At 49.6% G+C, this 24602-nt stretch overlaps 1 protein-coding gene across 2 annotated transcripts in view; it reads left to right on the top strand.

Moving 5' to 3' along the window:
- TLN1 (talin 1) overlaps positions 1-24602 on the top strand; it is a 1223782-nt gene that overhangs the window by 772447 nt on the left and 426733 nt on the right. The gene's annotated exons all lie outside the window — the stretch shown is intronic.

Below are 24602 nucleotides of genomic sequence, written 5' to 3'. Positions count from 1 at the left end.
CGGACAGGCACGGGACAGGATGCAGACCTTTGGTCGTGGCCCTTTGGGCGGTGGACCGGCTTACGCCTTGCCGGCGTTGGATTGGCCAAAACAAAGGGTCATCAGCCAATCAGCTGGATGTAGCCAAAATAGAGGAAGGCTACCGACGGGGGACCGAGGAGCGAAGGCTGTCTGCCATCTTAGCAAGGCCAGAGTTTCGTGGCCAATAATGGATGCCTGTGCAGGTAGGCATGCAGGCAGCTGGATTCAGGCGAAAAGGGTGGCAGGAGCATGCCAGAAATAATGCAACATGGCCAGTTGTAAATACTGGTGCGAAATGCTCTGTGCAGCAAATTTAGGCGCGGAAGGTCGAGGAAGCATTTAAAAGCCCAGCGGCTTACCTCACGGCCTGAGGCTGCTGTGGGATGGGTGCCACTGCTCCTGCAATGGAGTGGAGCTCCTGCTCCCCTTGGCTGTGATGGTGGACTGAGGCACATCGGCATGGGACAGGATGCAGACCTTTGGTCGTTGTCCTTCGGCCCCTATACACCTTCTGATGGGCCCAGCACATCTTCTAGCGCAGCAGGCGGGCAGAATCATCCACCCCGCACCTTTCACAGGGCAATCTGGAGATCATACAAGGCACCAGGGGCAAGGCCACCAGGGCCCAGTGCAAAAGCAAATGGACCAGATTCTGCCACTGGGTAGACTCCAAGGGAATTGACCCCCTGGCCTGCAATTTGGATGATGTGCTCTCCTTTTCGGCACACCTTGCTCATTCGGGCATACAGGTGTAAAGACTGAAGGGGGGTTTCTGTACTCCTTGTTATATAAAAGCACACTCCAGGCTGCTTTAAGTTGCTTCATGACACTGAGACATCAGGTATAAGACAGAGATCACCGCACCCATCACCCAGGGAGGGAGGGACCAACTGATGCTGTTACAGAACACTCCACACAGCATTCTCACACTCACACATATACATCAACATTCCACTTGACACTGGCATGCCATCACTAAGCACATGACCAGCCTCAGCAGACACAGACAAGCACATCATAAAACACCTGTTCTCTATATGGTAGAGGAGAGTCACAGAGGACCCCAGCCAAGATTCTCTATTGTTGGTAGCAGTGGACGAGCAATCAAGGCCTAGCTTCTCAGGAGGTGATGCAGGCTGGTTCTTAAGTAGTGTAGTCCCCAAGCACCCACAAGGGAATGTTAATGTTAAAGGCTATTTGTACTGCGCACTATTACCACCGGAGTGGTCCCCTGGCGCTCTGGCGGCTCTGAAAAAAGGGAAAGGGGCGGGGGTAAGTTAGTGGGAATAAGCTGGAAAAGTGCAAGAGAGCAGTGATGTGCTGTTGGCAGCCTCAGCCCGATGGGTCCGTTGGCTGTGCTTGGGGTGTTTTACGGTCGGAAGTAGTCGTGTGCTGTTGTGCAAGTCTGTGTGGTTTATTTTGTTGTTGCCATGTAGTGAAGTTTGTGCAGATTGTTGTGTTTAAGAGTTGTAGTTGTGTTTGAGAGGTGTATGCAGCGGCGTGAAATTGTTAGTGGATTGGTTAATTGGCATTGCTGTCCTTGCAGTTATGTCTAGGTGTGATGCTTGCTATCATTCATTATTCCATCTGAGTGTGGCACTTGCTAATCCTCAGTATTCCATCCAGATGTGAGGCAGGCTAGTGATCACAAATCCATTTAAGCACTTGCTAACATTCACAGTTTCATTTAAGTGTGGCGCATGCTAACATTCATATTTCTATCTAAATGTTCAGAATTCCATCTAAGTGTGGCACTTACGGTCATTCCCACCCACTTATGGCTCCTCACTGCCCTCTGCACCCTACCTCTCCCACCCATGGATCTATTGGAGCGATCACTGTGCTTTTAAGGAGATGTAATGTTGTTTGGCATTTATATAGCGCTCTATATATCATTGGTATGACCTCAAAACCATTGGTAGGTTGAATGCCCTTGGGGGGCCGCGGTGCAGGTCAGTAGAGAGACTGTTGTTGGGTGCACCAGTTGTGTGCAGCAGATGTGGTTGTCAGATGGTAGCTGCATCCTAGCGTCAGGTGGAGAAGATATCAATTGAATGTTTGCAGTCTGGTGGGTGGACACCCAGACTGGGTTCTGGCTGCGTTAGGCCCGTAGGACGCTTATTTGAGCAGCTAGTCCGGAATGTCATGGGATAGCTGCATTTTATTAGAGTGATGAGTTCATGGGGGTAATGTTCATATGTGAACAACTAGGCCGAATTGATCAGGGGTGTAGCTGCTTTCAAATGTGTGATGGTGTAGAGTAAGCGTAATGATATGGGAGTGTTTGTGTGGGTTTGAGTTAATGCAGCAGGACATGTTAACATTTCTATTTCTTTCTAGATCTGACGCAGGCCAGTGCTCATGACTCCATCCAAGTGTGGGACATGCTAGCATTCACAATTCTCCAGCATGGGGTCTGGCATGGATTCACATGCTTATGAATATTCCCCGTCATCAGGCCGGGAATCCTCGGCATAGAAAAAATCAGTATCCGTTTCGTTTCTGATCTGTCTTTCTCAGTAGTAACCGATCACTGGTCTCTGGGTCATACTGCCCCCAGCCAAAGACTGCCCTCTCCCTAAGCCCCGCCCCCGGCAGCCATCCTCAGATTTTTACCACACGTTCAAGTGTTGGGAGTCCTCGTGCTGTAGCTCTCGAGCTTTTGCTGCGTTTTCGCACTTTTTTTCAGGAGATTTTCTCATTTTTTCGGTTAAATAGAGCCTCAAGCTCCACCGTTTCTACTTCCGATCAACGGGGATCCGTTTCGGAGTTTCTATGCCCCTCAAGGGTGAAGATTTCGTCGAGTTACGTTTTTGGTGGATTCCAGACGTTCCGAGGCCTACCCTGGACATGGCCCAGGAGAAAGGGAGCTCGACACCCGGGAAGCTGTTCAGGACCTGCCCTGGATGCCAGCTTCAGAACGTTTTCAAGGAGGACAAGCATTCGTTATGCCTCTACTGTCTCCATGAGGACAAGACGCACAAGGAAAAGGACTGCGCGTTGTGTGGGAACATGTCGGAGCGGACCATGAAGGATCGCCACCTCCGTCTCGCCAACTGGTTGGAAGGTAAGAGCCCGCCAGGCGAGAAGAAGAAGAATAAGTCTGAGCGGTCTGCTAAGTCCTGTGAGGGTGCTCCGGCGACGGGGGCCCAACAAAAGGCTTAGCACCGCGAGTCCGCGGGCACCGGGAGCGCCGAACGGTCGGGCTCCTTGGCTGACGGGCAGGGCGCATCCTCCCCGGCGCCATCGACAATGATCCAACGCTCTGGCTCGGGTAAGAGGAAGTCCGAGAACCCGGCGAACCTTCTGGAGAGGACCCGGTTGATCTCGAAGATTCCGGCAGAGGGGGAGCGAGGCTCGGACCCTCTCCCCAAAGTGAAGACCCCAGGCGTACAGAAGGTGACGATGGCCTTAATTCACCCTGCTAAGACCTCGATTGAGGATGTCGCCGCGGCCCTGGCTCAGCCTGTGGAGGCTACACCAGTGGAGGCGCCCTCAGGTACCAGAGCCTCCCTGCCACCGCGGAGGGAGTCGTCTTTCAGGCCCATCGAGAAGACCCCCACGAAGTCCTCGTTGGAAAGGGTGGGGGAGGGGTTGGTGGCCGTCGTGGATACGGACACGACCTTTGAAGAGGTGCTCATCCAAGTCGTGGAGGAGGCCCAGCCCATCGGGAGGGATCCGGACGAGGGTGACGCAGACGAGGCTCCTCAAGAGCCCTCGCTCCCGTCGTTTCCGGCGCCGCAGGACACCTCGGTGGCCATTTTGTCAGCCAGCTAGTCCTTATGCTCGGAGATAAGGACTAGGTTGCCCCGTCCCCCGAGGGAGGTACCTGAGCCAGACCCGACGGGGGAACCGGAGCCAGGACCTTCGGAGAGCCCACCACTTAAGAGGACGACGCATCCCAGGCCTCCTCTCCCACCTCTGCGGCCTTCTCTGCCTTCCCCCCGGTCCACTACCCACGGGGATGATACAGGCATGGACACGACTACGACGGGGTACGGATGACGAAGGAGGCGACGACGGGACGTGTCCCCCGTCACCCCCTGCCCGGGTGTCCCAGCCCGACGAGATTGGATCCTTCCATGCTATGATTTCCAGGGCATCCGAGCTCTTCCAGCTCTGCCCCGAAGGAAGGGTTCCTTTACCAACGGCGCAAGGCTAAAAGGAAGACGGTCCTCGCCGTACCGCTTCTTGATGACATCTGGGATGAGGGGCTCACCCTCCTCAAGAACCCTGCCACGGCGCCTGCGAAGAGGGACCGGTACGAGAAGTAGTACTGGGTCCCTGACGCTGCCCCCTTGTGCCTTAGGGCGCAACCTACCCCGGATTTGGTCGTTTCGGCGGCGGCCAAGAAGAAAGCGGGGGGGGGCATCGGCCTCGACTTCAACCTCCCCGCCGGACGGCGAGGGTAGGAAGCTGGATGTGATGGGACGACGGGTCATCTCATCTGCAGCGACGACCATCAAGGCAGCCAACGCCCTGGCCATCGTAGCCCGCTACAACAGGGAGTTATGATTCAAGATCGCCCCTCTGTTGGATTTCCTTCCGGACGCCAAGAGGACTGAGGCACTGGAAATCTTACAGGAAGGGGAGATTGCCTCAGACCACGCCATTACGGTGGCTACGGACATCGCCGACACCGGTTTCCATCAATTGGGCAACAGCGTTTGCCTGAGACGACGAGGATGGCTCAAGGCGACGGATTTCCGCCAGGACATACAGACCAAGGTTTTGGACATGCCCTTCAATGGGAACAACCTTTTTGGCAAGGCGGTTGATAAGTCCCTTCAGGCGATCAAGACGGACACGGAGATGGCCAGTGCACTGTGTGTGCTCCAACAGCGACGGCCATCCTTTCGGAGCTCCGGAGGCAGACAGGGTGCCCCCAAGGGAGCCGGCAGCAGCTCCTCTACGTACCGTCAAGCGGCAAGATCTTCGTCGCAGGAGGCTTACAGGGGATGCGGTAAGTCAGGTGGATTCCGCCGTCGTGGTCAAGGAGGCAAAGCGGTCTCCAAGCAAGATTGAACCGACCGTCGGGTCGGGCCCCCGCCGAAGCACCCCGGTGGGAGGCCGGCTGACGAAGTTCGTCGGCGTGTGGGAGTCCATCTCCACCGACCGTTGGGTGCTGGATGCCCAGACCCTGGGGCACGCCCTCGAGTTCCACAAGAGGTGCCCCCGCATTCCTCCCGTGGCCAGGAAGGAAAATCACGTCCCTCAACTGCTTTTGGAAGTAAGGGCGATGCTCAGGAAAGGTGCCATCGAGCTCGTTCCAAAGAGGCTTCGAGGCTCCGGAGTTTACTCAAGATACTTCCTCGTAAAGAAGACAGGAGGATGGCGTCCCATCCTGGACCTGCGACGACTGAACAAATACATCAAGGCACAGAAGTTCTGGATGGTCACCCTCCAGCACGTGCTGGGACAGCTGGAGGAGGGCAATTTCCTGCCGTCATTGGACTTGGAGAATGCATACTTCCACATCCCTATTCTAATGAGACGCCGAAAGTTCCTCAGGTTCGTGGTCAAAGGGCGGCACTACCAGTTCAAGGCCCTCCCGTTCGGATTAAAATCGGCGCCCAGGGTGTTCACCAAGTGCCTTGCACCGGTGGCGGCGCGGCTGCGCCTGCAGGGGATCCACGTCTACCCCTACCTGGACGACTGGCTCATACGGGCAAGGACAAGGAAGCTCGCCGTGGAACACACTTCGAAGACCGTCCAGCTGCTCACGGACCTGGGGTTCTCCAACTTTCCAAAATCCCACTTGGTCCCGTCGCAAGTCGCCCTGTTTCTGGGAGCACAGCTCGACACAGTGGCGCGGCGGGCCTCACCGTCGGAGGAAAGGATAAGGACCATCCTGGGAAAGGTGCAACGTCTGCTGGCCACGGACGTGGCCAGAGTGAGGTCTACCAAGTCCCTCCTCGGAATGATGTCCTCCTGCATTTATCTGGTGCGCCACTGCAGACTTCGGATGCGGCCCTTGCAAGAATTCCTCGATGACCACTGGATCTAGACGACAGGCAGCTTCGAGGACAGGATCCCGCTCGACGAAGCAATCCATCAGGCGATACGATGGTGGGGTGTCCGCTCTCATCTGACGGCGGGAACAGGTTTCCTAGCACTGGCCCACCAGGTGACAGTGACGACGGATGCCTCCCTGGAAGGTTGGGGAGCGCACACCGGGGGTCTCCATGCGAGAGGCCTTTGGCTCCCGGAGGAGAAGACTCTCCACATCAACATCTTGGCGCTCCGTGCAGTGTTCTGGGCCCTCAGGTCCTTCTTTCCGTCCCTCAAGGGCAAGGTGGTGAGGATCTTCACCGACAATACCACCACGATGTTTTACATTCGGAAGCAGGGCGGAACCAGATCCCCTGCCCAACCAAGGAAGCCCAGGATCTGTGGCATTGGCCGTCGCCCAAGGGATGTTTCTGGTAACCTTTCATCTGGCAGGGATAAACGCCATCGCCGACTCACTCAGCAGAGAGCTGCGCTCGTGCCACGAGTGGGAACTGCACCAGGATCAAGTGGACCTTTTTTTTCCGACGATGGGGCGAACCCCAGATCGATCTCTTTGCGACGGTGCCGAACTCCAAGTGCCGTAGGTTCGCCAGCAGGTTTCCCCAACCGAGGAGCATGGGCGATGCTTTCTCGTTCCCTTGGGACGGCCTGTTCCTTTATGCGTTCCCGCCGTTGCCGTTGCTACTCCAGCTCGTCAACCAGCTCAAGAGGTCCCGGTGCAGGATGATCCTCGTCGCACCGGCGTGGACGAGGCAGATCTGGTTCCCGGACCTTCTGGACTTGTCAGCGTCCACACCAGTCAAGCTGCCGACGGATGCGGATCTTCTCCCCAGAGAAGGAGGCGCCATTCTTCATCACGAACCAGAGTCGCTGAATGTGCAGGCCTGGCTCCTGCAGCACTAGAGTTTGGAGGAAACGACATCCCAGCCGACTGCAGAGAGGTTCTTGTGAAGGCCAGGGCATCCTCAACTCTCAAGTGTTACGGACACAAATGGAAGAGGTTCTCTGTCTGGTGCCGTGCATAGAAGATTAACCCTCTGCGGATTACGGCCCCTCAAGTATTGCAGTACCTATTGTTCTTTGCCAAGGCTGGCCTGTCTCACGCTTCCATGAAGGTACATCTGGCTGCCGTCTCACGTTACACCAGAGCTACAGGACGGGCGTCCTTGTTGTCTCAGCGACTGGTGAAAGAATTTATGAAAGGACTGTTCCGATCATTCCCGCCGGTGAAGGCCCGGGCCACGGCGTGGGAGCTCAACGTGGTGCTGACTAGGCTCATGGCGGGGCCCATTCGAGCCTATGCATTCAGTGTCGTGGAAGACGGCATTCCTCGTGGCCATCACCTCTGCACGACGAGTGAGAGAGATCCAGGCCCTGTCTTGCAAGCCTCCATACTTGACTTTTCGCGACATGAGGGGGGTGCTAAGGACGCACCCCTCCTTCATGCCCAAGGTGCCGTCGGACTTCCACCTCAACGAGCCCTTGGTGTTGCCAGTTTTCTTCCCGCCGCCTTCGTCGCCGGCTGAGAGGACTTTGCACTTGCTGGATGTAGCTAGAGCGCTGAAGTTCTACGTGGACCGCACAAAGAGTTTTCGGAAGACATCACAGCTGTTTGTGAACTTTGGACCTGTGAATCAAGGGAAGGCTCTCTCGAAGACTTCCATTTCCAGATGGCTCTCCGGCTGCATCATGCACTTGCCAGGCCGTCCAAGAGCCCATTCGACCAGAGCGATCGCTGCTACTACAGCGTTCCTGTCTGGTGTGCCTCTGCTCGACATCTGCAGGGCTGCTACGTGGAGGACGACGCACACCTTCACGAGATTCTGCTACGTCGACCGGGATTCCAGGGAGGAGTCCAGAGTCGGCCAGGCAGTGCTGCGCAACCTGTTCGCCTAAGGTGAGCCTGATGAAGGAGGTAAGAGTTGCTTAATGTTGAGTTGTTGTATTGCTTGATATTGAGCCTTTTGCCACCTCCCGTCGTTGTGCATGTGTATACTGCTATGTATTCTTATATTCATGAGCATGTGAATCCATGCCAGACCCCATGCTGGAGAAGGAACAAGTTACTTACCTGTAATAGTTCTCCAGCATGGGTCTGGCATGGATTCACATGCAAACCCTCCCGCCTACCCCTCTGCGGCTCTTCACTTGGTCATACTGCCACTTCACGTGCTACCAAATCTGAGGATAGCTGCCGGGGGCGGGGCTTAGGGTGAGGGCAGTCATTGGCTGGGGACAGTATGACCCAGAGACCAGTGATTGGTTAATACTGAGAAAGACCGATCAGAAACGAAACTGATACTGATTTTTTCTATATCGAGGATTCCCAGCCTGACGACGGGGAATATTTATGAGCATGTGAATCCATGCCAGACCCATGCTGGAGAACAACAGTTTACAGGTAAGTAACTTGTTCCTTCCATCCAAGTGTTTGACATGCTAGCATACACATTTCTATCCTGATGCAACTCAGGCTAATGTTTAGATTCTATCGAAGTGAGGCACATGCTACCATTCACAGTTCCATCTAAGTGTGGGACATGCTAACATTCATAACTCTATCTAATGTGGTACTTACCAACCCTCAAATGATATGTAAGTGTGGAACTTGCTAGCTTGCACAAATATGTCTAGATGTGACTCAGGGCAAATTTACAATCCTGTCTTGGATAGATGTAGGCTGATGGTCACAATTATATCTAAGAATAGATAGACCTAGCAGTCTATGTTTTGGTAAGGTAATGTAGAGTGGCAGGGCTTTCTGGAGTAGAGGGATTGCTTTACTCCCCGCCCATGCCACACTCACTTTTTTGTTGCTGTCGGTTGGCGGCCGGCTTCACTGGCTTCCCCCGATACCTGCAAGCACGATCTGGAGCTGCCTCTGTCCACACACTGTATTAGTTAAAACACAGTCTTTATATAATTAAGCTTCAAGGTTATGTACACAATCACAATAACTCACTTTGTGCTCAGTAAATCTACAATGGCAAATATATACAGTTCTAAGTGGTACCACAATTATCATATTTTATTAAAGTGCATCAACTGTACTCTGGTCAGATGTCACATAAATCAATTAATAACGGTAACCAACAATATATATAGGAGGGAAAGCAGTTGGTTAGAACAATAGGCAGAATACTGTCCCCTACCACTTGGCACAGTTCTGTGTGGTTTTCCCCTCCCCCACCTGGGCATCCTGTAAGATAAAGATTTACTACAAGCACAGTCCATATATTGCTCAATGAGCCTTATTTCCTTCTACAATGTTTCTACCACCCCAATGTACCTGGAATAGCAGAGTTCGACGACGAGTCGTCGATGGATCCTTCTTGAGCAGCTCCCTTTTAAAGCAAGAGCCACGGATCGTTGAGATCCCTCGAAGAAAGTGAACTCTGTTTCGAGGCAGCAGCTTCGGTCCCAGCGGTGCTCATCGACGACGGAGCAAAGACTTCCTACAAGGAAAGAGGTGTGTGGGTCACCTCGATGTCGATAGTTCGGGACCGCAAAGTTTGAAGAACTGTGGCCCAGCAAGGGCATCGAGTCGTCCGGCGTCTCTAGGGTCTTTAAGTGGCGGGAAACCCACCGGCGATTGCTCCTTGGCGCGTCGACGGCCTGGCCTTCTCCGGCGGGCGGCGGTGCGGACGAGCATGTCCGTCAATCAAAAGTCTTAGGCAAGGGAGCATTGCGGCTCCAGTGGACGATGGCACAGTGTCACGCGGTCCCCTCTTCTGGACAACACGGCTTCGACCGGCCTCTAGCGGTTGTAGCAAACCTGCGAACCCTGGTCGACAACGGTGGACGGAATGTCCGGTGCTTATCTTCGTTCTCGGCAGTCCCCGTCACCGGTCGGCAGCCTGTCGAGGGTCTGACTTCCAGGGAGCTTCGGCGAAGGTTAGTGGTGCTCGATGTTCCCTCGGAGCACGGGAAGAGGGTGCCTAACCAGGTCCTCTCTTGGATCAGTCTCCGATGGCTCGGCGGCTTTCGGATTTCGATGAAGGGATACAGCAGTCATCCTTCTTCAGGCTCCGCTTCGAGATTCAGCTTCAGTTTCAATGTCAATTTCAACTCCAGCTTCTAAACGAATTCTAGCAGTGAGAGGCCCCCAGATATACTAGTTGATCTCTCATTCATTCTGCTGGGTCACACTTGGGCAATCAACACTGCATTCATACCAGTTTTGGGCAGGGCTCTCTGTCATTGTGTCAAACACCAGAAACCAGACATCCACATCAAGAAGTGCATATTGGTCACACACTCCATTCACCCAGGTCCCACCCACAGGTTATACCCACAACATACAGTCACTGGGAAGGCTCCCGTCAGTCTGGCCTGGACTTCACAACAACACCATATATGGAACTTCCACCCAGCAGCCAGTCAGGGGGAAGGGACAGAGTCAGGGCTTCCCAGGACTTTGGGAAAACAAGGTAACAGGCAATAGAAAGCAAGAGGCCACAGGGGCCATCTTGTTTCCTATCAGGAATCAACTGATTCCAATGGCAGGGCCTGGGTATCCCAAAATGGAGGATACTCAGAGCACCTGTCAAATTCAGCATGGAGCTGCCACCAGCCCATACCCTGCTCTGCGGGCCACCCACAGGAGCCCAAAAACATACACTAGGGTCACAGGGTTGTCGCCCCACCCATGGGTACCATAAGGGTATCCCATGTGTCTGTACACCAAACCAAAAACAGGAAGAGCTGCACTGCCAGGAGTCTCGCATGGACTCCTGTATTGCTTTCTGCCCAGAACACAAATGAAAAAGGACTACAGGATAAGGACAGGGAGGCCCTGTCCCTCCAATGCATTTCCAGCATCACAACAGGGGGGACACCTGCCGCACCTACCTTGCAGCCATTGGGGCTTACAGGAACTCGGGAGAAGGCATGTTTTCCTCCTCCAACCTTATCGTCAAGAAACATCTGACTGGTTTTGCTAGGCTCTACCCGCCCGTCAAGAGACCTCACCCTGTGTGGGACCTTAACATATAGTCTTAGGCGCACAAACCATTCGAGCCAATGGCGTCTGTGGACATTGGGCTGGTCACCATCAAGAAGGCCTTACTAGTCGGTTTTACCTCGGCTCGCAGAGTCAGCGAGATCCAGGCGCTGGTCGCCTCTGAACCATATACCACCTTTCACAGGGACAAGGTAGTCATACGGACACACCCGACATTTCTGCCCAAGGTTCCATCTGCATTTCACTTGAACGAGGAAATAGTCCTTCCTACGTTATTTCCCGATCCCAAGGACTAAGCACAGAGTGCTGCACTGCCTGGATGTCAGGCGTACCCTACATTTCTACTTGGACAGGAACAAGGGCTTCCGCAAGTCGGACGAGTTGTTTGTCACTTTCGGCAGCTTGAAGCCAGGCTATTGGGCTTCGCAGGCTTCCATATCCCGCTGGATGGTCTCTGCCATCAAGGAAGCGTACGCGGGCCAGCACCAGGCGCTCCCGGCCTACATGCATGCCCACGCAGTCGGGGCCAAGGCAACGGCCATCGCATTCCAGCGCAATGTCCCCTGGCAAGTCATAAATAGGGCGGCCACTTGGGCCTCTCCTTCGGCTTTTTGCAAGCATTAATGTTTGGATGCCGGCTCTAGATCGGATGCAGCTTCCGGATTGGTGGTTCTCAGGAACCTATTTTCATAAGGAGGGTGGTCTCTACAATCAGTTGTAATCGCCCATACAGTATGGAGGAAAGGGGATGGGACGCAAGAGTAATAAGTTACTCACCACAGTGACTAACACACTCTGTCCATAGTCCCCTTTCCTCCATACGTCGTCCCGACCTTCCCCCTAATAATTCTGGTGTCATTAGGCAATGTTAAATCTATTGTGGACGTGTCAATGTGGACTGAGGTGTTGTGCCAGAGGGCGGAGTCAGGGCAGCGCATGCTCCCTGGGCAGCACCCCCGCATGCCTCCAAATTTAAAGGGGGAGAAGGTTTTTTCTGGTGAAAAAGGTTGTGTCTCCCGTCCCTTGGAAGGGATGCCCATACAGTATGGAGGAAAGGGGACTATGGACTAAGAGTACGTTAGTCACTACGGTGAGGAACTTATAATTACTTTAGTTACACCACAATGGCCTATTTCGTGAGGTACATGGCATATTTGCATATGGTAACATTTGCTCAAACCTCGCCCCCCACACTGGCCTCATGCATATGTATTGACTGGGGTTTTCCTTGTACTTTGTCTTGACTGCATTCAAACATACTTTGGGTATTTTCTGCATCAGCTATTATGTACCATTCAAACAATTCCCACGCTTGTTGGAACGCCCTGTTGTCACTATCTGCTATCGGCAGACTCACTGGTTCCTTCCAGCATCTCGTACTCTGCTGGTGCCTCTTTGGGATAATTCCTTCACCTGTGTTCCACTTTGGAGTGTGCAGACTCTCTTCCAGCATCCTGCCTGGTTCCGCGGTCACATGCTGGCTTTCGTTCTCGTCTCGGATTGGAGACAGCTCTTTCTTCGAGCGGCCCAGAACCTCCTGTGCAGCTCCCTTTGCATTGTTTTATTTATATCTATCGCACAGCCATATAACCCGGATGCTTGAGGGCGCAGGCAGGACGTGTAGCATAACGAGATCTATAGGAGTATGCGTTTCAACATTGGGAGTATTTATTAATTAAATAAGGTTTTAATCCCTTTTTTAAATGATTGAGTTGCTATTTCTGAGGTCAAGATGAATATCGTTCCATGCCCTTGGTGCTGCGACATAAAATGCACCTTTCATCACTTGGCTAAGATTACATTCATGGATTTTCAGTTGATTTAATGTATTAGACCTCAGAGTTCTGGTGTTTCCTTTTCTCTGGTGCACTTCTGTCAGGTAATGGGGTCCATTACCCTTTAGACATTTGAATGTGATGGTCAATAGCCGATACTGGATCCTGGCAGATACAGGGAGCCAGTGCAGTTTGTGTCTAGCCTCTGTGACATGATCTCTCTATCTCAGTCCCGCCATAGTTCCAACCATGGAGTTCTGGAGAGTTTGTAAGCGTGCAATATCACATTTTGCAACCCGCACCAGTAAGTTACTACAATAATCTATCTTAAAACTGACAATGGCTCTGGTCACCATCTCACAATTATTTTGCAAGATAAATGTTTTGAGTTGAATCAGCAGTTTAATGTGATAGGATGTGGAAGACATGAAGCTATTTATGTGGGCTTTCATATCCAAGTTTTGATCCAAAACGACTCCTAAGGTTTTTACCTTTTTTTGTATCTATGGCACAGTCTGCTATTTCACAATTTTTATATTTCTCGTATAATTTATTGATTTGTTTTTTTGTGCCTATTGCAATAAGCTCGGTCTGTTCCTTATTTAGTGCTAGACCATTTTTCCGTATCCAATACTCAATAGTTTCATAAACTTCATTCATTCTTATCTTCTTCATGTTGACCTGACATAAGGATGACACATTGTATCCGCAAAAAATATATATCCTATATTCAGTTTTTCAAGTAGATCGAAAAATGGTGCTTTAAATGCGTGTACAATGAGGGTGATGGGCAAGCACCTTGTGGTACCCCACATTTAAGTATTATTGGGGTTGCTTTAGCATCCCCACTCCAGACTCTACAACTCGGTTACTTCAAAATGATTCTACCCACGTAGCTGCATGATCTGAAAAACCTGCTACGTCCTTCAATCTGGTGACTAGTAAAGTGTGGTCCACCAGTTCAAAGGCGGCAGCGAGATCTAACAAAAGTACTCACATCTTGTCCCTTGTCCATGTATTGCAATATTCATGATTTTAAATCCAGCAATGCCGATTCCGTGCTGTGTTCTTGTCTAAAACCTGATTGCCATTTATTCAGGCTATTATTTTCTTTAAGGAATCTCGACAGCTGTAAATACTCTACCCGATCAAGAACCTTGAGTAAGAACAGTGTATTTGTGATGGGTCGGTAGTTTAGTGCGGTTTTAGGACATAAACCTGTTTTTATTTTATTAGAGGAGTGATCCAAGCCTCTAAGTGTATCCGTGATATGATTTTCAAAAAATAAAGTATTTATAAATGTACAAAGTACACCAATCAATTTTGGAGTACATTCCTTTATAGTCATAGCTCGGCATGCATCCCCTTTGCACACTGTAGGCTTGAATGCAGCAATGATTTTTACTAGTTCCGCTTCAGTCACTGGCGTAAAGCTGTACTGGTGTTCTGTGGTTTTAGTGTGTTGTATAATCTCCTCTATATGACTAGTTTCCTTTGTCAGGGGGGTGCCCTTTTTCGTTCAATCTTTTTTTTGATGGTGTCCATTTTTTCCATCATGGCATTCTGGATCATATTTCACCAATCATTTTTTTCAATTATGTCTGTTTTCTCTACGTGGTTTTTCTAAATCTTTTAATATTTTAAAAAGTTGTTTAGAACTAGATTGTGCATTAAAGATTTTTCCGTTATAAAAATCCTCCCTGCTTCTTCATGGCCCTTGTTGCTCACACGTGGCGTTTTTCCACATGTCCCGTCTGCCTTCTCTGTGGCTCCACACTTGTCTGTGCACTTCAAGTTTGTGATACTCAGCCTGTTCAACTTTTTCTCCTGCACCTTTAGATCTATTAGTGCGGTTGCCATCTTTAAATGTCCCGCGCACTGCAGACTTGGAAAAACTAGCCTGCATGTTGTACTTCCAGCTCCTGTCACTTTGCACAAACTCCCTCATCTGCCTCAACCCAGTACCTGCGTGGTTATGGGAGTTTTGGAGTCTATGGATGTCAATAGACTAACTCTTAAATGGGTTTTCTCAGAGATTTCACATAAATGGACATTAGAAAAAAGGGTGTGTGAGTTGTGGGTGTTTGTGCCAAAGGTGGGGGCCTGACTAGAGTGAGAATAGGCCATTAAGAACTCTGGTATTAGAGGGTCTTCCTCATGGGAAACGGGGGAAATGCTGCTTCTTGTCCATTGAAGTCAACACATCTCCCCGGTAGTTGTCTCCTCCCATGCGATCCTCATATAACCGTCCCCAGTGTCGGGAATCGGTAGCAGCTGCCGTCCCCTGGCCACATGGGAGGTCGTCACCACCGGGGTATCCATGCACACTCATTGGATTCATCCCAGCAATCATTAACCTTATGGTGAAACAGTGTCGCCCAAAAGGATTCTTTAAAGGTAGCCGTCAGTCTAACTTTCGGATGGAAGAAGGTTGGCATTGGGTATACAGTCGATCCCAATAGACACAATAGATCCACTACACTGGTACTCTGAGAGAATGTACTTTATTAAAAGGTCACACATCAAATATTTATGATTGAAAAAATAAGTACTCAACATAGCAGAGCATAGTGTATATAATAATATAAATGGCCCGTAAAAGCCGACCTGCCCGAACCTAAAATGTAATCCCCATACCTGGGGGCAGGCACAGTACATATAGAAGTCCAGAGCCAAGTGAAAGAGTAGACCTTTAGACAATATTAGCCCTACTAATTACCATCAGGTTCAGGAGCCAAGGGTACCACAAAGAACTTAGCATAACTTTCCTACTAACATCTAAAGAGCATGTTTTTCATAATAGATATGCAGATACAACTGTAAATGGGGGAACATACTATCCAGCACAGCCAGGAGGGCAATGGTTGCTTTGGTATCTAGGATATATTTTAGTCTCTAGGCTCAGAAGGGCCTATAACTCAGCAAGGAAGGGGAAAACATTAATGCTGCAAGCTCCTACCTAGCCACAAGTACACCACCACCTCAATTCTATACATGCACAGCATTTCTTACCAAGAGTCAATCACTCCAACGGTGTTAGAGAGATTTATAATTTTTATGGTTCTTCCCTGTTGGGTAAGAATGGATGCAGTCACACTGAGAGACTACACAATACTTATCTGGTTGGTATCAGGTAACCCACCTTTTTTGTTTAGGTCTGTACTGTGTGACGGATCAGCAAGGCATATCTCAAGAGGGGTAAATGTGAGCTGTAGAGCTGTAGCAATGACATTCATTCAAACAAGTATCCAAGTAACACTTACTCTCAATTTTTCAGTTATATATAATTTATTTCTCCAGCATGCGGTCTGGCATGGATTCACATGCTCATGTATATTTCCTGTCGTCAGGCTGGGAATCCTCGGTAAAAGAAAAAAGTTTCACTTTTGTTGATAAACTGTCTTTCTCCTATACACCAATCACTGAGCTCTGGGTCATACTGCTACCAGCCAATGACTGCCCTCTCCCTAAGCCTCTCCCCTGGAAGCCAGCTTCAGTTTTTTACCACATGTTCAAGTGTTGAGAGTCCTTGTGCTTCTCCCTTAGAGCTTGCTGCGTTTTCCGTGCTTTTTTGGTTAGGAAACCCCATTTTTGTTCAATCGAGCCTGTGTGCTCCATCGTTTAAGACTGGCGGTGTGGCTCAAAGCCAGGGCCTCTACCCAGTGTGGTCCACAGGTGCATGCCTAATCCAGATACAGCCAGCCAGAGTGGGCTTCTTAGTCCTTTGGAGGCGCTCTCTCCGTGGGGGCCCAAGACTAGGCCAATCACAGCAAGTCCACTTCCGTTGGGGTCGCTGCGCAAGCGGGTCTCGCTACGGCCAAGGCGCGTTCATCATCTCCATCGGCCTCAATCTCCAGCCATCGCTTCAGTTCGTCAAAGAGGGTCAGCTACTCCGGAGAAGCTGCGGGAGAAACCGGAGAAGGCCAAGCAGAACAAGGTGTCCGATCTGCCAGTGAAGCCCCAGTCCTCCCCTATAGAGTTGGTGGTGGCCACCCTTTCGAAGGTGAAAGGGGCTGACCTGGCCCAGGTTGCCCCTACATCAGCCAGGGTGGCTCTTCCTCCCAGGCGGAAGGCTTCGGCCAAACCTGTGGAAAAGACTCTGTCGAAGAGGATGCTGTCCCTTAGCCCAAGACTGACCCCTCAGGACACAAGAATGGGGGGGGGGCTTGGAAGAACTCCAGGGCTTGGATATTTCTTCCGATTTGGAGGACGAGGCTTCTGTACACACCATCCCGGAAGACGTTGGGGACGACGAGGAGGTTGAGGATGTAGTCTCCTCTGGAGGGGTCGACTGTGACAACGAGGTCTGCGGGGAGGGGACGATGACATAGGTGCTGGGCCCAGCGACCCTACTCCCAGGAACCTCCCAGAGATCTGTTGCATGATATCCTCTCGATCCTCCTCACTCTGGTGTTGGAGATTCAGAAGAGGATGCCGACAGCACCACCAGCAACAAACCAGTTGACACTGGGGCCACCACTGCTGAAGAAGAGGAGGCACCTTATGCCACCTCTCCAGCTGCCACTGCCCCCATCACCCCTCTCCCCCCCAATACCCTCTGCAGGGATACTTATCCAACACATACAAATACAGTTGTTTGTTTATGGTCAAGAAACACCATGAAAAATGACTACTAACGGCTAGAAATATCACACAACACTAATTATAGATTACATTTCTGATGCTTGTGATTCTGCTTACAATCACATGCTGTGCATCTAGTCCCACATCTAGTGGCAACCGCAGAGTATTGCATCTTGTCTTTCCAGGATCAAAAGTGGACGTCGACATGGGCGTGCCTGTAACACTATCCGTGACGTGTAGTGTACCCAAAATCCCTCACGCGTCAAGGTCTCACAGAATTTCTCCGCCCAGCTAGCTGGTCGCTTGCTGCGGAGCTCTGACAAATTGCAAAATTAGATTCTTTCTGCGACTTCTGGTAGTTTATATATTCGTCCCCTCTTCAACGATTACTTCTCAACCATCGCTGAAGACAGTGGAAGAACAGACTTAGACAGTTGAAGCTCCAGACGACGTGGTCGACCGCATGGCCGGGCTTTCTAGCCGACCTATACAGTTTGGAGGGTGGAGGTCTGGGGTCTCCATTTCTTTATCAAGAATGTCTTTCCTTCTCTCCTCTTTGCGCCTTTGGTTTTGTTGTCGCTTTAATACACCTGAGCTATGGACAGGACACCATTTAAATTGTGCCCTTCTGTAAAGGGAAGTACCCCTGGAAGGACACACACCGGAGGTGCAGTAAGTGTCTCCCTCGCGATCACCACGAGGCATTCTGTCAGCTCTTGCGTCCTAAGACGATCAAGGAGCGTCAAGTTAAACGGTGGGCGGCCTACCCTATGATGCAGGCAGAGTGCATCTGTTGGGTAAGATGTTCACAGAACTGGTATATCTTCCTGACCTGGGTCGACCACAGAACTTTTTGCTTTACTAGTGGGATATTTTTCCTTAATAGCTCTGAGTGGGAACCCTTTTGCACACTCACAGAATCTTTTACTGTTTTTATGGGTGTCATTTTTTTGACTCTCCGTAGTGTCTTTTTAAAGTTATCCTCTTCAGCAACTTATTGGCAATAAGTGCCTGTTGTTGCTGGGTTGCCCTACCCCTTTTAGCTTTCTTTTGCTAACCTTGAGAGAACTACAGTTCCCAAGGGTAGAAGGGATCTTTGGATCCCTTTTACATTTTATTCTGTGAAGCCAGCACACCCAACCTTATGTGGAGTGCTGGGGAGATACAGTGTATCCCCTTTCACACTAAAACTGTAACAATTCTGTTACAGGGACAAGCTTACCTTCAATGACTATTGGCTGTGATACCTTGTATTAATTTGATGAACCTTTACCATGGACTGTGTTCACAGCTGCAGTACAGGCACCTAAGGGTGCCCATTTTACCAAAATGGCCCCTGTTTTCATTTTTCGCCATTTTAGTGTTTGTTGTTTCTTGTTCCTTCCCCTGAAATCCAGGGCGGGAAATTCCTTTGAGATTTTTATCTTCGGACAGGCTCCAGTCTGTCTGTGAGGGCAGGAAGCGAGGGAGGAGTCCACAACTCCACAGCACTTTGTCGTTGTCCTTGCCTGAATGGGTAAAAATCTGAGTGGGGGGGCTGGCTATCCTGATTGGACAACCAGACTGCCCCTTCTTGTAAAATGTGGGGAGAGAATGCAGAGGTTGTGCTGTAGTTCCTGTTAAATACTGCAAACCTGTAAGCTGGAGAGGAGTCGACCACTGGAACGGTAACCCAAGAGGATGATGAAGGAAAAGCGTTTGAAACAATTTCTAGCGACCGAAGAGCCTGCTCTGTAACCAGAGCCTGCTGTAGTCCTTCCTTCCAATCATCCTGCGGACGCCGAAAACTATTACCCAGAGCCTGGTGAGACCGACTAGATTCAAGAAGACCTGCTTATTGAGCCATCCCACGCGTTGCTGCGACTTTGCTTTTCTGCAATACCCTGGGACCTCAAGCCACTGTGCAGTGCATGTTCTTACAAATTCTGAATCTCGCTGACACTTCATGGGCGTCCTGGCGGATCTCCAGAGACACGAATTGAGTCCGAAAAGTCCCCTCAATGAGAATTCAACCGCGATTTTCTGTCTTCTCCTGTGCTCTTTGAAAAGGCACCAAATCCGCCGAACCACATTCAGCTGTGAGCAAAACCTTGCCTAGAGCCTTCTTCATTGATCCCTGCTGCAAAGTTCCTTCTGAGGTCTTGTTTTGAGTCACCACAACAAGGAATCCACTGACCGGATATTTGGCTGCAGACCCTGAAGTCCCCCAGATGCAAAATCTTCAATGCTGAGGTACTGTGCTGGCTTGGGTATGTACTTACCTTAAGTCTGTCAAAATTTGTGTAGCTGTGGGGTGTTTTCTGTTATGGGGAAGCCTCTCATGCCGTGCACCCAGTCCTACTGCTAGAATCCTGCTAGGGTGTCTTCGGCGAAGCCCCTGGATCCTCTTCTAATTCTAAAGTAAAGTACTCACCTCTTTGCCCAGTCTTCCTAAGGAACTCTGACTTTTGCTACTTAAGAACCTATCCTGACACTGCTTGGTAGTCACTAGATACTAGTGACTCCCCCTCCCCCCTTCTGCCACTGAGAACACTAATGCTCCAAGAATAAGGGAAAGACTTTTAAGAGATTGGGCCTTTTGCCTAGAAAAGGAAATAAGTGTTTCAAAGTTACTTACTTGTAAAGAGTTGGTTGGTAACTAACTCGAAGAGTGAACAGTTACACAAGTTCTTACTTAACTTGGATTTGTGATGCACTATTGTTAAATGTATAGTTATCATCTTTTCTGTCCTTAAACTGCTTTGTCATTCTAACAGAAAGTAGATATGAAGGTATATTACTCTCCTTTGATTAGGTTGGGCCTCTTCCCAAAAGTAATGTTGGTTTCACCAGATTATTCCTGCAGGATAATTGTATGAGGTTCCCCCAACTGGGTCTTACTTCCCCTGACTTGCTGTTAGCCTGTCCAAAATTAGTTTGTATTAGGTTGTTGCCTATCTAGCATAACTTTGAGTCATTCAGTGAAGTGTAACATTAGGGTTTACTTTCCCTGTGCCATCTGACCCAGAGACTGTGGTTCTAACTGTCCCTTATAAGTCCTACATCAGTCACTCTTAGGCAGAATTGCAGGCAGTACCCTCTGGGACCACTACCCACATTTATTACTGCAGGTGTTAGCCAAACCAACCTTTGGTATAAGTCTGTACCACAGTTTTTGGTAGCAAGCTGCGCAGCCAGGCTTATCAAGAGTTAATGTGAGCAGTACAAGTAGTTACACAGAGCACTTTCAATCACAGTAGTTAAAGTAAACACTTGTACTCAATGTTTCTTGGTAAAAACACTTAGAAATGTATTACACAATCATTTAGAAAACATTTCACTAGAAGAAGGCAACTTATATTCTAAACCGATACACTGCAATACAAAATTCTAAGGTTTTGAGACAGTTTGAGCTCTCCTGAAATAGGAGCCAAATGGCAGATCAGTTACTTAGAAAGGAGCAAAAGGCACACGGTAAGTAAAATAGATCATATATACTTTTTAGACAGTGCAAATAGTTTCAGTTCACTAGAAGAGTTCAATTCAAGTCAATAGGCCAGGCCAAAGTCAATGGGCTAGTGTTCAGAACATGAAAGAGCAGTTCTGGTATCAAACGGTAAAGTCTTTGCAGAAGTTCTTAGAATTAGTTTAGGCGAAAAGGAATCATAGGTCGGTCACAAGCTGATTAGGCCTGCAAGTTGGGAAAGTTTCACAAACTTTCACCTCGAGAGTGGCATTATCGCAATCGGGTTGGCACTGTACCTTAGTATGAAGACCAAAATGCAGCTGAAGACATTGGTTCGTGGCAGGTCCTGCAGATATCACTGTTCCTGAGCCTCAGTCTTGGGGACTAGAGGGAGGACATCGGGGGGCTCCTGCGCAGAGGGAGGATTGTCGAAAAAGCGAAAAGAAATGGATTCACTTCAGTTCCAGTAGCTTTAGATTAAAGCGCACAAGCTGGTATCCCTCTCCCTGGTTAATCCTAACCAGCCTTGAGAATGGTATTCAGGTGATTTACGAGTTGATTGGTCCCATCAACTCAAAGGAAGAAGTCGTCCTTGCAGGGGCTTCTCTATCGAGAAGAACTTGGCAACTTGTTGACCTCTTCCTTTATGTGGGTTCTGACAACATTATATGACATCCTGTAACATCTGTTTTAAACAGGTAAATAGTCACCAGTGAGAATATCATGCTGGCCCCAAGGGGTCAAGCCTGGTGATAGGGAAAACAGGGAGGCAAACTGATTTAACAGAAACTTGCACTCCTCCTGTTGTTCCTGTGTCAGATTAGAAGAGAGATTAACTCCTATTTTTTCATCCAAAGGACGTCCCCTGCGAGATCAGGTAGAGGTTCACCCTCTTCAACCTCTTGAGCTGAAACTAGAAGCAAAGCTCCCACTTTGGGTCTGGTGACATAAGATTTTAGACGGTTGGTGTGAAAGACCCTGGGGGCCTCCTTAGGATTGCCTAAGTCCACCGATAGTTGACCTCCGAGTTTTCCCACTACCTTGAAGGGTCCTATCCATTTGTCCTGTAAGGCCCTTTCTGCCTTGTAGGAACCATAACTAAAACCTGCTGGTCTTGAGTAAACTAACACATGTTGGCCTTCTGGTAATGCCAATGCTTTACCAGAGACTGACCTGCTTTTAAGTTATCAAATGCTTCTGTCGTCCTGTGTGTCATTCTCCTTCGGAGACCTAACACATTTTCAGTGACTCACTGGCTTGGGAGAAGGAGCACTCTCCAACACCTCCTTATTTAGGGCCAATGGACCTCTAACTGGATGACCATAGAGAAGCTCAAAGGGACTAAATCCAACTCCCTCCTGAGGGTCTTCCCTATAAGCAAATAGCAGGCATGGCAGTAGAAGGTCCCACTTTCTTCTAAGGGGTTCCTCTAAAGCACCCATCATGCTCTTCATAGTATGGTTAAACCTCTCTACCAATCCATTTGTCTGTGGATGGTAGGCAGTTGAGAACGTGTAAGTTACTCCAGTTTTTCCACATGGCCTTCATGTAGTGGGACAAAAAGTTTCATCCCCTGTCAGATATGACTTCCTTCGGAAAACCTACCCTGGTAAAAATACCAAGTAGGGCCTTTGCAACAGCCTGAGCTGTAACAGTCCTCATAGGTATGGCTTCAGGATACCTAGTAGCATGGTCTACTACAACCAATATAAATCGATTGCCAGAAGAGATTGGAGGATCTAAGGGACCAACAATGTCGATTCTTACCCTCTCAAAAGGGACTCTCACCACTGGGAGGGGCACCAAATGTGCCACATTCTTGGCTCCACTCTTGCCAGAGATCTGACAAGTGTGACATCTCCTACAGAATGTATCTACATTAGACCCCAACTTAGGCCAGTAGAAATGCAGAGAAAGCTTTTCCTAGGTTTTCTTGAAGCTCAAGTGACCAGCCAAAGAAATCTCGTGGGCTAACTGTAGGGACTGGTGCCTTGTCTCCAGAGGCACTACATGTCTTCTGTAGGCCCCTGGGTTAGACTCACTTGGTTCACTGTAGAAGAGGCCATTTTACCAGTACAACCTATGCATCTCTGGCTCTTGCCCGTCCAGCTGGGAAGCTGTCTGTTGGCGAAGACCCTCAAGAGTAGGACACTCTCTCTGGCCTCTTTTGAAGACTGCCCTACAGGGGCCACCTTCTACCAGTAAAGACTGCAGCTCAGGATGGTCTTTAGGATCCCGATCTCCAACAGGGGTCAGGTCTTCATCCAGCTCTGAATCTTCAGCAGCTGATTCAACCATTTCACAGGAAACACCTAAGGTTCATGATAGAAGACAAACGCTATCAATTCAAGGTTCTTGCCTTCGGCATCGCCTCCGCAGCAAGTGTGTTTACAAAGAAGCTGGTAGTTGCCGCAGCAATCCACCGAGTATATCCTTACCTCGTCGACTGGCTCATAACACCGGATTCCTACAGAACATGCCTGTCAAACACCCTAAAAGACTAGAGACCTTCTCTTCAGTCTGGGATTCTCCATAAACGAGAAGAAGTCCAGCCTAGACCCCAGCCAAGTCCAACAGTTTCTGGGGGCCCTAATTCGGACACAAGACGGCCTAGTCTTTCCTTCCAAAGAGGGGGTTCAAAACATGCTGTTTCAAATCCCTCGGTATCTAGCCAGTCGAGAGTTGACTGTACAAAAGCCCATTCAACTGTTAGGGATGATGGCATCCTGCATTTATTTAGTCCCTCACGCACGTTTGCACATGCGCCCCATGCAAGAGTGGCTCAACGGCCAGTGGTGTCAGGCCAGCGGACAATGGGACAATCGAGTGGTTGTCTCGGCAGTCCTCGTTCTCTCTGCAATGGTGGTTGAGGGAAAACCTCTCGAAAGGGAAACCCTTCACCACCCCCACAGTAGAAGCCATTCTCACAACGGACTCCTCTCTCATGGGGTGGGTGAGGCTCACCTCCCTCAGCCGATGGCGCACAGCGTTTGGTCCCCTGCAGTAGCATACAACCACATAAACCTGTTGGAGCTGTTGGTGGTGTTCAAAGCACTGCTCCAATCTTTCAAGTATCCCCACCTCCATTAGAGCATCAGTTACAATCTGGGGGAGCCTAGACAAATGCCAAGGAATCCACTGATTCCCTGTGAAACCCTGAATCCCATAGTTATATTCAAAAGCACACAACCAATCCAAAATATCAAGTTTCACATCAAACATACTCACTGCTTCTTTAGGTATGCAAGGTCTATTTGGACTGGAAGACCTAGAAGACTCTGGGATAGAAATATTTTAAAGAAAGTTTCTTCATTTCAAGATCATGCTGCATTTCCATTTCCCTAAGTTTGATGTCCTGATTTTTGGTTTCCGCTTGGATCTGTAACCTTTTAAATTCTAACTCCAGTCTCATTTTCTCAAGAGACACACATTCTGGACTCAGTGATGGACCTTGTGGGGGGTCCCAGTAGCTAATGGTTAAGGAAAAAGGACCTGTTGAGGCAAAGAGGGGCTCTCTTCCTGAGACTCCTCTCACTCTTCTGACTCTTCTAAGACATCAGAGTTAGACTCTGCATTATCATCCCCAATATCATTTTCCACATTTCGTCGGTTAGTAGGTGTGACAGGCCTACTACCCAGACTTTGATGATTTAACTATCTTGCAATTAGTTCATTTTTCTTTCCTTTAACGGGGAAGACTCCTGATTTTACACATTTCTTTCATTTTCTCTGTCAAAATGATCAGAGGTTTCTGACTGAAGTTATCCATATTTGGCATGTTACAATTGCTTTTCTAGTGGAG

Source organism: Ambystoma mexicanum, chromosome 6p (genome assembly GCF_040938575.1).
Source record: "Ambystoma mexicanum isolate Mex_15411 chromosome 6p, UKY_AmexF1_1, whole genome shotgun sequence".
Classification (NCBI taxonomy): Eukaryota; Metazoa; Chordata; class Amphibia; order Caudata; family Ambystomatidae; genus Ambystoma; species Ambystoma mexicanum.
Note: the sequence above shows the minus strand (reverse complement) of the source record. Positions and strands in the feature narration are given on the sequence as shown.